We start from the raw sequence: 11,036 nt of genomic DNA, 5'->3' as shown, positions 1-11,036 counted from the left end.
AATACAATACAAGTAAAATACTGTGGAAGGACATTACACCCCACTAGTGTTATATACAGTTTATGAACCTTCAAAAAAAGAGCTTCTATCCATTAATATTATACAGGTCAATAGAAAGACAGATCATTCACCCTAGGCCTAGTTGCCCTAGACCAGAATGTGTCACTGTATATTTGGCCATTTCTTTCTTCAATGTCCATATTTTGCATAGACACGTTCTAATATTGTTATTTGTCCCAATAGATAGACATTTTTGGTGCCAAGCCTAGTTTGTGACCCAGTCTAGGCAATTTTTAAATGAGAAAACCGCTAGGTCACATTACTCAGGACACAGGTTCTTTCAGCAACTGTATTTTTTTGAATATATATACTTTCAGAATTTACATATAATAGCCTAGAATTTTATGGACAGTTAATGAAAATTAAACCAGAGCTTTGTGTTTTGTACTCTGTAGCTAAACTTTTTGTTATATGGTGAAGGGGAAATAAAAGATAGAAATATACCATATTACTCTATTCCTTTAGTTTTCCTACAAGAACAAAGAAGGTATCATTATAACACAACAAATAATAGTATCTAGAAATTCTGCTGTGATAAATGACACATTTAATTAAAAGAGGTACAATTTCCTGTAAAATACTGTCCATATGGCTCAAAACAAGAGTGTATGCAGCTCCATGTAACCCTTTTAACGTAGAATTGCTTAAAATATAAAATATACTGTGCTATGATCAGGAAAAACTTTAGCGATTTGAAAGTTCCAGTTAAATAATATGGGGGTTTCTGTGCCATTTAAAAAAATACGAACAGTCCCTTTAAGATTTATTATGAATATTGTATTTCGCTTACTAAACACCATATACCCCAAGTCCTCTGATGAGTATTGTTTTCCAATAGATGATACAGTAAACCCTGAAGCAGAACATGCATGTAGATCGCTCTACTGCGGTCCCTCACTGTGAACCACTTTACAAACAGAATGGTCAAGAAATAAACAGTCATTTGCAAGACACTATGTCGATGAATATTTTCTGTATTTGTGTCTTTATGATTTTGGAATGAAGTTAGTGAAGCAGAAGCACAGCAGTACGTAGGATGTAATCCTTTCCTCATTTTCTTTTTTAATGGGTTTGCATTATAAGCCAGCAGTAGATTAATAACTCGTCAATTTTTTACTTTTATGTAATCTCTTTTTACAATTTCTCCATGTGTTCTCCTTTGCTATGTATTTTTCACAACATGGAGCCTGGGCTAGTAAACCACCTTTATTTTACACAATAATAACTCTGCTGTAAGAAACATTTTCCCAAAATTGCCATTCAATATTGAAAACAGTACGGGAATGCATATTTTGGGCAAAATTACAGAGTTAAAAGAATTATTATGCATTTGGCTCATGTGCTGGCTCCATGTGAATATCCACTTGTAGTGTTGGTGTGTCTGTGCATGATTGCATGGTGTGTGTGTGTTACTGCAAAGTATTGGTGTTTGTGAGCATATGATGTTAGTATGTGTGTCTATTACTGTATGGTGTTAGAGTGTGTAAGTCTATATTAGTGTAAGTGTGTAAGCATTTGGTGTTAGCATGTGTATTGGTGCTGTCAGTGTATGATGTTATGTGGTGTTGGAGTGTCAGTGGTGCGTTGCACCTGGGAGAGGAAGAAGGGGAACAGGAGGAAAATATATATGGTGTTAAAGTGAGTCGGTGTTAGAGCACGTTTGTATATTAGTATACTCCTGTTCTCAAAAGGATATGCTTATGAGGCAATCTTAAGATGGAGTGATGGGTGGAGCAGTGAGTGGAACAATGGGATGGACATGGGGCAGGCTCATGGGAGGGACAAGGGGGCCTACGCATTAAGCATGTACTGGGCCGCAATATTTCTGATGGCAGCCACAAGGTTATTAATTCACTGTCATAAACTTATTCTCAACTTGCTTAAAACTATTTTCTTGTTGACATTCTTGAGGTAGAGGACTAATCCCCAGCCCTCTCCTCCTGCCGCCTCAGCCCTTGAACTGTTGTTGTAACACTTTCCACCTACCCTCTATCCCCTGGTGCCATTCCTATAACAATTCTACAATCTTTGCACCTTTTTTTTACCTGTGTACTGTGTATTTAGAGAGAGAAAAAAAGAACTATGTTTCTCATAAATGTATTCCAATCATCCCATATCATTAAACTCTTCTCCTTGGGTTTCCTCTCTCTTTGTTGCTTTATGGACTAGCCCTTCAGCATACCAGATATGGTCCAAAGCGTGGTCTGAGAATCACCTTAGCCTTAAGCAGTACCACTACACCCAGTGAGATATTAGTTAATTAGTTCTCCTTCTCCCAACATAACACTCTTATATTGACATTATCATAGGATATTCTTCAGCAATCTGCAATGATTTATAAAGTATTGGCCTTTGCAACATGGGCAGATTTCTCATAAGGGACATGATCATGGAATCTGTCCATTTTCCTTGGATGTCAAAGATCACTATGTACTATTAGAAAAGTACTATGGTTTGACCTTTTTATTCCTGATAAACCAATTCATGGTATTATAGACAAAAAATGATTTGTAACATTTTTTTCTTTTAATTCTCTCCCTTTCTCTCTAACACTCTCTATGAAGCTCTTTCTCATTGTCTCCCTATATTCTGTGCCAGTTTGTATTATTCTGGCCTTATTCTGAAATAATGTTCAACGGGAACAACCTCTTCCCCATTTCCCCAATCGGGGAGAGAGTGTGTGCAGAGTCTCCGCCCTTTTGCAGAAGCTCTCTGGGAGGAGAAGCGCACCAAGAAAGAAGACATAGAAGCAGCTGGCAGAGAAGGTAAGGAGACATTGAGAGATTGCTATTCGATTTGGAAAACATAAAGATACCTCCCTTCCAAGGATCAAATGTCAGGAAACAATAGTGTGGTTGTAAAATACTTTTTTCAAAAAGTTTTTTTTTTTCTATTGACAAGCTTTCTGGATACAAATATACAAGGAGGTGATGCAGATTAAATAAAAAATAACTGAACTAATGACAACATAAATACCAAAAACAAAGTAAGAAAAACAAACAGAAAACACAAATTATTCGAGCAAAAGGGATGCATGTGCATTGTATTACTTACATCAATTTACATATTGATTTATATTCAATAAACATGTTGAAAAATAATATTTCTTCCACAATGATAAAAACAGCATGTTGTTATGACACAAAAGAAAAAGACCTATATATTCAAGTCCATGTTTCTATAGTAACAGTGAAATTGGAGCAGTAGTAAACTGGCTCACATTCATTTGGCATTTGTCAAAACATGATTCACAATTATTTGGGTTTAGATGTCATGTGTTTGTATTACACTATGTACTTATAACATGCCTTCTTTTGTCCATCTGACTGAGAAGAAGAAAACTATTAATGGTGAACTTGCTACATGATCAGTAGCAGCATGATTTAGGTTTTTATTTGATGAAAATCAACAAAGCTGCCAGCAGCAAAACAGAAAAAAATATAAAAGGAAGTGAGTTGAATTTTTCCTAATGTGATATAACAAAAGTGAAAATAGCATTCAGAAAGCAACAATTGAGTTTGCATGTTTTTTGAGTTTTCATGGTCTCTGTGCATATGTGAACTATGAGCAATATGATGTCAGAATGGTTAGCAACACCCAACAACTTACAGTTGATTACACTGATTTATTTCTCTATTTGTTATTTTTTAGATTTTTTTGCTGTGCATATTTATATAAGGTTGAGCAGCACAACCTGCCGCACAGGTGTCTCATTAATGGTGTCCAGATGTCACGCACAGCAAGGTTGCAGACACCAGAGTCAGGTAGAACCCAAGGGTAGCAGTAACGTGGTCAAACAAGCCGAGGTCAGGATACCAGGAGACAGGATCAATGACTAACAAACCGAGGTCAGGATACCAGAGAGTCAATGTAAATGAGGAAACAAGCCACTGCCAAGGATAACGCACACTGAGGACAGCACTATAAGCATAAGAGACCATCAGAGGGCAAGAATTAAAGGAAACTGGGAGGTTTAAATAGGAACTAGAAGGAAGGGGCATGGAATTCAATTTGGCGCCAAAACTGAATGTCAGGATCGCTTCTGATGTCAGGATCTGCGGCCATCTTGTGTGTGGCGTAATCTCCCATTATAGCGCGCGCACAGAATCTTCAGTTGCAGGACCTGACTGCCGCAGGGAAGGTCTGTCTCTCCTGCGCAGCTGTTCCAATGGAGGCGGCTGAGAGGTGGAGGAGAGCCTCTCCCTTCTCCGTGGAGGCTGCTGGTGTGGCGGTCCTGAAGTGGAGGAGGATCTCCCTCTTTCTTCGCACTGGCTGCTGCTGAAGCGGTTGCAAGGTGGAGGTCTCCCTCTTCTCTGAGTTTTTTTTTCCCACCTCAAAGATTTCAGTTGGTTTTGCAATTGAATTGTTCACGTTAAAGGCACATTAAAGGTGGAAAAAAGTTCTAACATGATTTATCTTTGTCTCAATCTTTAACATCACAAGAACCTGGCATTTTAACAGGGGTGTGTAGACTTTTTATATCCACTGTATATATATATTGTCAGGAACCTACCTTGGTTCCCCGTCGTCCACGGGTATCTTCACCTGGCACCGACTACACCGGGCACCGGCATCTTCGTTCGCGTTCCACGCGGCCACGGATCGCATCAACATAGTTTAGGCCGCATCCCCGGCCTCTGTTGCCGGGAAAAGAGTGACGGCAGGGGGGCAGTCCAGGGGTAGGATAAGCGGTGACGGACAGGCCTCAATTTACTATTAATATAGGAGAATGAGAGCTGGGGGAGGAGTCAGGATTTGGCGGGCTATTTAAACCTCCAGCAATGATCCATCATTGCTTGATTGTTCAAGTCCCTTCCTGTATTCCCATACCTCCTTGCTGGATACTTGTTTTTTGGATTTGGATTTTTTGGATTCTCTGCACTTTGACCTTGGCTTGCTTAACAGACTTTTCTGATTCTCTCTACCCCAGACCACGGATTGCTGTACGGTACTATTTTTGCCTTTTATTATTGCACACATACATATAAAAATAAATACACACATACCCCACCCCTGTTTATCAGCCTCAGTTTCACCACGATGTCACGTGTCATAACGTGACCCCAATACCTTCCTGTCTCCCTGTGCCGTTCAAAATAGCTTAGAAACTGGTATGGTCCTGGTCAAAATGGCCCTTTCCAAACAAGATCAAACTGGTATGAGGAGATAGGACGTGCCTGAAAGTATGCTTTTCCAAATGAAAAAAAACATTCAGCATTGTTTTTCCTAACATGCATACAAAAGGACAAGAAGCAGGACTAAAACTTTCTATAGCAGACAACCCTCCATCTCGATATCAAAAATACTCACATATGAAAATGAGATACTGCCTACGATAAAATATCGTATTGGCTCGAATATAGGCCACACCCAATTTGGTTGCCCACCCCATATATGCTGCCACTCTGCCCCCCCACGAGATATGCTGCCACTCTGCCTCCCCTGAGATATGCTTCCACTCTGCCCTCCCCCGAGACATGCTGCCATTCTGTCGCCCCCCCCCCGAGATATGCTGCCACTCTGCCCCTAAGATGTGCCCCCCTAGACTTACCAAAGCAGACTCCCGGGTGTCTTGCGGGGCCGTCGGGGGACATCTGCACAATATGCATAGACAACTTCCGGTGCCGGCACTTTCACAAACTATAACGGTGCGGCCTATAATCGGGTGCGGCCAATATGGTATTTGTTTGGATCATAATTGAATTCACTATTTTGCACATGCTGTGCCATTCATATAGAAATTATTCTACAATTCTAATTTTCACTCTATTTCCCACTAGGTTAATTGTAGTTTACTGTTAAAATAGTAAATAGTAATAGTAGTTTACTGTTAAAATACGCAATACTATGTGTGTGAAATAGTAAATCTATTTTTTTAGTAGATATTGTTTTGCTCTTTGAATGCTTATCTAACCTGGAGGAATACTTCATCTGCTAATACGGAAAATCATTCCTAGTACTGCTTAATGCCTGACCTTTTTCAAGAAATAGTTCATTTAAAAATGTTGCCTCTTTTTTGAAGGGAACATTTAATTTTAATTCTGTGCTCTGAACTGAATCAAGCCCTTCACTCTACTAGATGGACTATAGTAAATAGGCTATGTTTATACATGACATTTTCCCTTTAAACATTTAAAGGATAATTTAAATATTGCCATTTGCAAGCGCCTACAAATTTCTTCTTCTTGTGTGACCTTTTCGAATTATTGAGTTGTATAAAATTTCTTGAAATAAATGTATCTAAATTGTTAATCATGTCTGCACTGCAGCTGACCTATATTTATTAGAAGTTTTAGAAACCATTAGCAGTATCTGATTATAGAAATATAACTTTTTTCTATGCCCCCGTCCAATTAAGTGCTGCCTAGATGACCCTGGCTATACATAACCGATTATGTACAGAAAATAATTTTGGCCAATTCGATTTCCCCATAAAATGCAAATTTTTATAGAACAAAACATCAGCACTGTTTAGCATCTAAAACAGCGACTTACATCTTAACCTTGGGACATTTTTAAAGTCACAAAAAGTTTAAAATACTGTAACTTGCGGTACTTCAATTCAGTTTTCACCTTAGATATACTGTATGTGTTATTCAAAAAGCATTGTCTATGAAATCAACAATGATAGCAGAGATGTACACAGAGGTGATCATTAAAATAATAATGATCAATCTCAATATTACCGTGTACAAATGGTTTGTATAGGATATCGTTAAACATTTAAAATAACTATTTTAACAACACCTTGTGAATGTTGAGGAAACAGCTTGTACTGTTTTATGCCACACATGATGGACTCTTTCAGAGCTCCACAAACCTGCTGGGATACAAATACTAAACAAAATTAAATAAAAAATATTTTTTTTCTGTAAATAGGTGGCTGCAAAATTGCTCATTTGGCCAAACAGTAGCACTTCCCTGTATGCCCCTTGCTAGTCGTTTGACACTTGACAGCACACAAGTGTAAGGGAACATTGTAAAGAGAAGTATACTTCTCCATAGCAAAATGTAAAAAACATAAAGGATGATGGCAGCTGCCCTTCATTGGCTGGCGCAGAAGCCAATGGTCTTCCCAGGCCAAGTTTCGGTGTCAGGAGTTAAAGGTCCATAAGAGCCACTCTATTGGTCACCGTCAGGGAGCACATCTAGCATCAACCAATGAAGAGCAGATGCCAGAGGAGGCCCCTGCCATAGACCAATAGAGTCACTCTTACAGACATTTAACTCCTGCCGCCAAAGCCAGTGGTCTCCGCTTATTTGGTTGGTCTTCGTAGTTTCGAGCTAATCTGTGGCTCAGAACCTGGTGCATCTCAGTGTGCTCTTTCCCAATTGGTTTTGCTGTTGGGGTTAATGGTAGTGTTATATGTATGGGAAGAAGGGTGTCATTGTCAGGGGGATGACTGGAAACAATGGGAGAATGTATGCACTGTATTACTTTTGGTGGCAATTCTGGCAATGACTTTATTGTGTTAATAATTTGTTGTGTATTTGTTTCCCAAACATATTAAAATCTGTAGCCAATTTTTTATCAAAACAGTTTGTGTCCGTGTGTTTATTTGGTTGGGGGTTATGGTATTGGGATCCCGGGCCCCTAAAATCTACGAATCCTCAGTGAAGTGCATTTGGATTCATATAAATTGCAAATTTACAGAATTACAACGCCAGAACCCCCACAAACAACACATCCACATTCTCGTTCACTCCCACTTCCGCATCTTCTTTCGCATCTTCATCTTCTATTTTCACCCCTCTCTTCTTCATTCTATCCTCAATCTTCAATCTGCCATTTTATTTCTTCATCCGAATTTCCATCATCATAAAGCGAGAACCAAATGTGCAGGGAACAAAATTCATTGCCCTTAAACGAATAGGCCAAAAATGAACCAAAAAACTTGGCCCATTTGCACATGTCTAAACTGTGTCATGATTTATTCAACAAAAAGAAAGCCAAAATGGAGAAGGCATGTGTGAAAAACTAAGTATACTCTTACTGCTTCCATAGGAATAAAGATACATGTGCTGTTAATCAAATGCTTGTTTGTTTGGAAGGGTTGCCAGGAGAAAGCCTTTTCTCACTAAAAAAGAACATAGCGGCTAGGTTTAAGTCGCATCTGAACAAACCACAAGACTTCTGGAACAACGTCCTTTGGACAGATGAGACCAAAGTGGCGATGTTTGGCCATAATCCACGGCGCCATGTTTGGCGAAAACCAAACACAGCATATCAACACAAACACATCATACCAACTGTAAAGCAATGTGGTGAAGGGGTGATGATTTGGGCTTCGTTTGCAGCCACAGAACCTGGGAACCTTGTCATCGATTCACCCATGAGCCCTCCTGTATTCTAGAGTCAAATGTGAGGCTATCTGTCTGAAAGCTAAAGCTTAGCTGAAATTGGGTCATGCAACAGGAGAATGATCCCAAGCATACCAGCAAATCTACAACATAATGACTGAAAGAGAAAAGAATCAAGGTGGGGCAATAATCCAGTCAAAGTTCAGACCTCAACCCAATTAAAATGCTGTGGTGGGGCCTTAAGAGAGCTGTGCATAAACAAATGCCCGCAATGTTGTATAGAAGAGTGGGCCAAAATTCCACTACAACTAGAGAGACTGATAACATCATATAGAAAATGAATACTTTAAATTATTGCTGCTAAAGGTGGGTCTACAAACTATTGAATCAAAGGGTGCACTTAGTTTTTCACACATGGCTTATTATGGCTTTACAATTATTTTTGTTGAATATATCATGGCACAGTGTAATATGTCATGTGTTGTTTATATGAGGTTGTATTCACCTGGTTTTTAGACCTGCTAAGGAACAGGTGATTGTTATGATGTCCCGATATGTAAAACTATAGAATTGGATATATATAAATATACACTGTGCCAATGTTCTTCCTTGTAAAGCAGGTCTAATTTCCAGTTGATTGATTTCAGAGTTTGTTTTATATTTTTTACTTAAAAGAGTCTGATGTACTTGAAAACCTGTACATTTTTAGTAAAATATTCACATCCAAACAGAACATTATCATAATTTGTTTTGCATTGCTTTTCAACTGCATAATATACTCAGTATTTTGCAAATCATATCTTTTTCATGAAAGAAGGAAAATAACAATGGCTAAAATAAAGCTTGAATGCAAAAATAAATCATTATTAAATGTATATACCGTATTGGCTCGAATATAGGCCGCACTTTTTTCCCCCACTTTAAGTCTTTAAAGTGGGGGTGCGGCCTATATTCGGGGTCAGTGGTAGCATATCTCGGGGGGGGAGGACAGTGGCAGCATATCTCGGGGGGGAGGACAGTGGCAGCATATCTCAGGGGGGGAGGACAGTGGCAGCATATCTCGGGGGGGAGGACAGTGGCAGCATATCTCGGGGGGGGGGAGGACAGTGGCAGCATATCTCGGGGGGGGACAGAGTGGCAGCATGTTTTTTTGGTGCTTTTTTAAAGAAAAAAACTTTTTCTTTAAAAAAGCACCAAACTTTTAGGGTGCGGCCTATATACGGGGGCAGCCTATATCCAAGCCAATACGGTATTTATTTAAGGTGGAAATATCATTTGTTTGTTTACATTTTTTTTAAATTCAAGATTTACCAAATGAAATGTCCCTCTTTAAGAGTCCCTCTTTGGGACCTAAATCCCAATGTGCCTTTTTCCTACCCTGATGTCCCTTTTCATAGGTGTTCAGAATATTTGCAGGGAATAAGTGTATAACAGCAAGATTTAAAACAAAAATGTCCTTCTTTGGCCATAGGAATTATGAGGAGGCTTGGATAAGGATTATTAGGGAAGAACAGATCGTTTGAGCAGGGCCCTTCTCACCTGTTGTTTCTGTTAGTCAATGTGTTATGTTATATACTACTTGTTATGTCCTGTCTACCCATTGTACAGCGCTACGGAATTTGATGGCGCTATATAAAACAATAAATAATAATAACGACAATTGCTATATCTCTCCTGGTTTGTTGCACGTAGGTATTTGGCACAGGGTAGTGTTCTTATTCTGAAGAAATGGCTTCATTTAGGTAGTCTCATCTTAGACTGTGTTTTGCATGACCTTGGTACATAATTACATTCAGAGCAAGTAAACTAAGTTTGGTAAGCAAAACAGCTGTCTAAGAAATCTATGTCCAGGTAGGAAGTGTCCTTAAGCAATAAAACAGCCCAGGGTCATTTTCACAGACAATCAAAGATGCAATTTCCAGGTAGCCTAGCCAAAGATATTCAGGGATCGCAAATTTTGTAAGTAAAAGTAACATTATATTTACTAGTACTGCTGAAAGCCAAACCCTTCACAGAAACAGTTCTTGAATCATGTAAATCACTGCAGTTGAAATTTCATTGACTTCGATGAGAGCATTACAGCACACGTGCAGGAAGCTTACTTAAGGAAGAAAAATTGACATATATAAAGAATTCATGTAGTAATTTGGGTTGGAAAAAGACCCAACTTCAACCCAGCTGTTGATCCAGAAAAAGAGCTAAAGCCCCAAGATTTTTGGGCACTGTTAAAAATGCCTAAATATTTATAATTAGAACAAGCAGCAAGTGTATAGGGTTCATACGATCAGTGACATCCAGCATTAATCAGCAACACTGAAAACACAGGGCAGTGACAATAATCCCGCAGAATGCCCTAGTAAGTGTCCTATAAAATTTGTAGGGAAAATGGAAATACGAAATACGAGCATGATTCATATTCAAGATCAAAATATAATTTAAAAAGTAATTTAACATATGTATTTCCTTACAATTAAAGATGTTCAAATATCAATCTAAACAGAGGAAGGCATTATTGACAGTGTGGGCTGTAAAGCTCTAGAATGCATTGCTTGTTGAGTTATGTACTGTGAATGTTTTTAAAAATTAACTTTACTAATGCTTAGCATGAAAGGGTACTTAATAGTATACATTTTCATTGAAAAATCCAGGTTTCGTTCGGACTGCCCTTGGAGCCA

This window comes from Sceloporus occidentalis, unplaced genomic scaffold (assembly GCF_023333645.1).
Source record: "Sceloporus occidentalis isolate IW3139 unplaced genomic scaffold, rSceOcc1.0.p SCAF_16, whole genome shotgun sequence".
Classification (NCBI taxonomy): domain Eukaryota; kingdom Metazoa; phylum Chordata; class Lepidosauria; order Squamata; family Phrynosomatidae; genus Sceloporus; species Sceloporus occidentalis.
Note: the sequence above shows the minus strand (reverse complement) of the source record.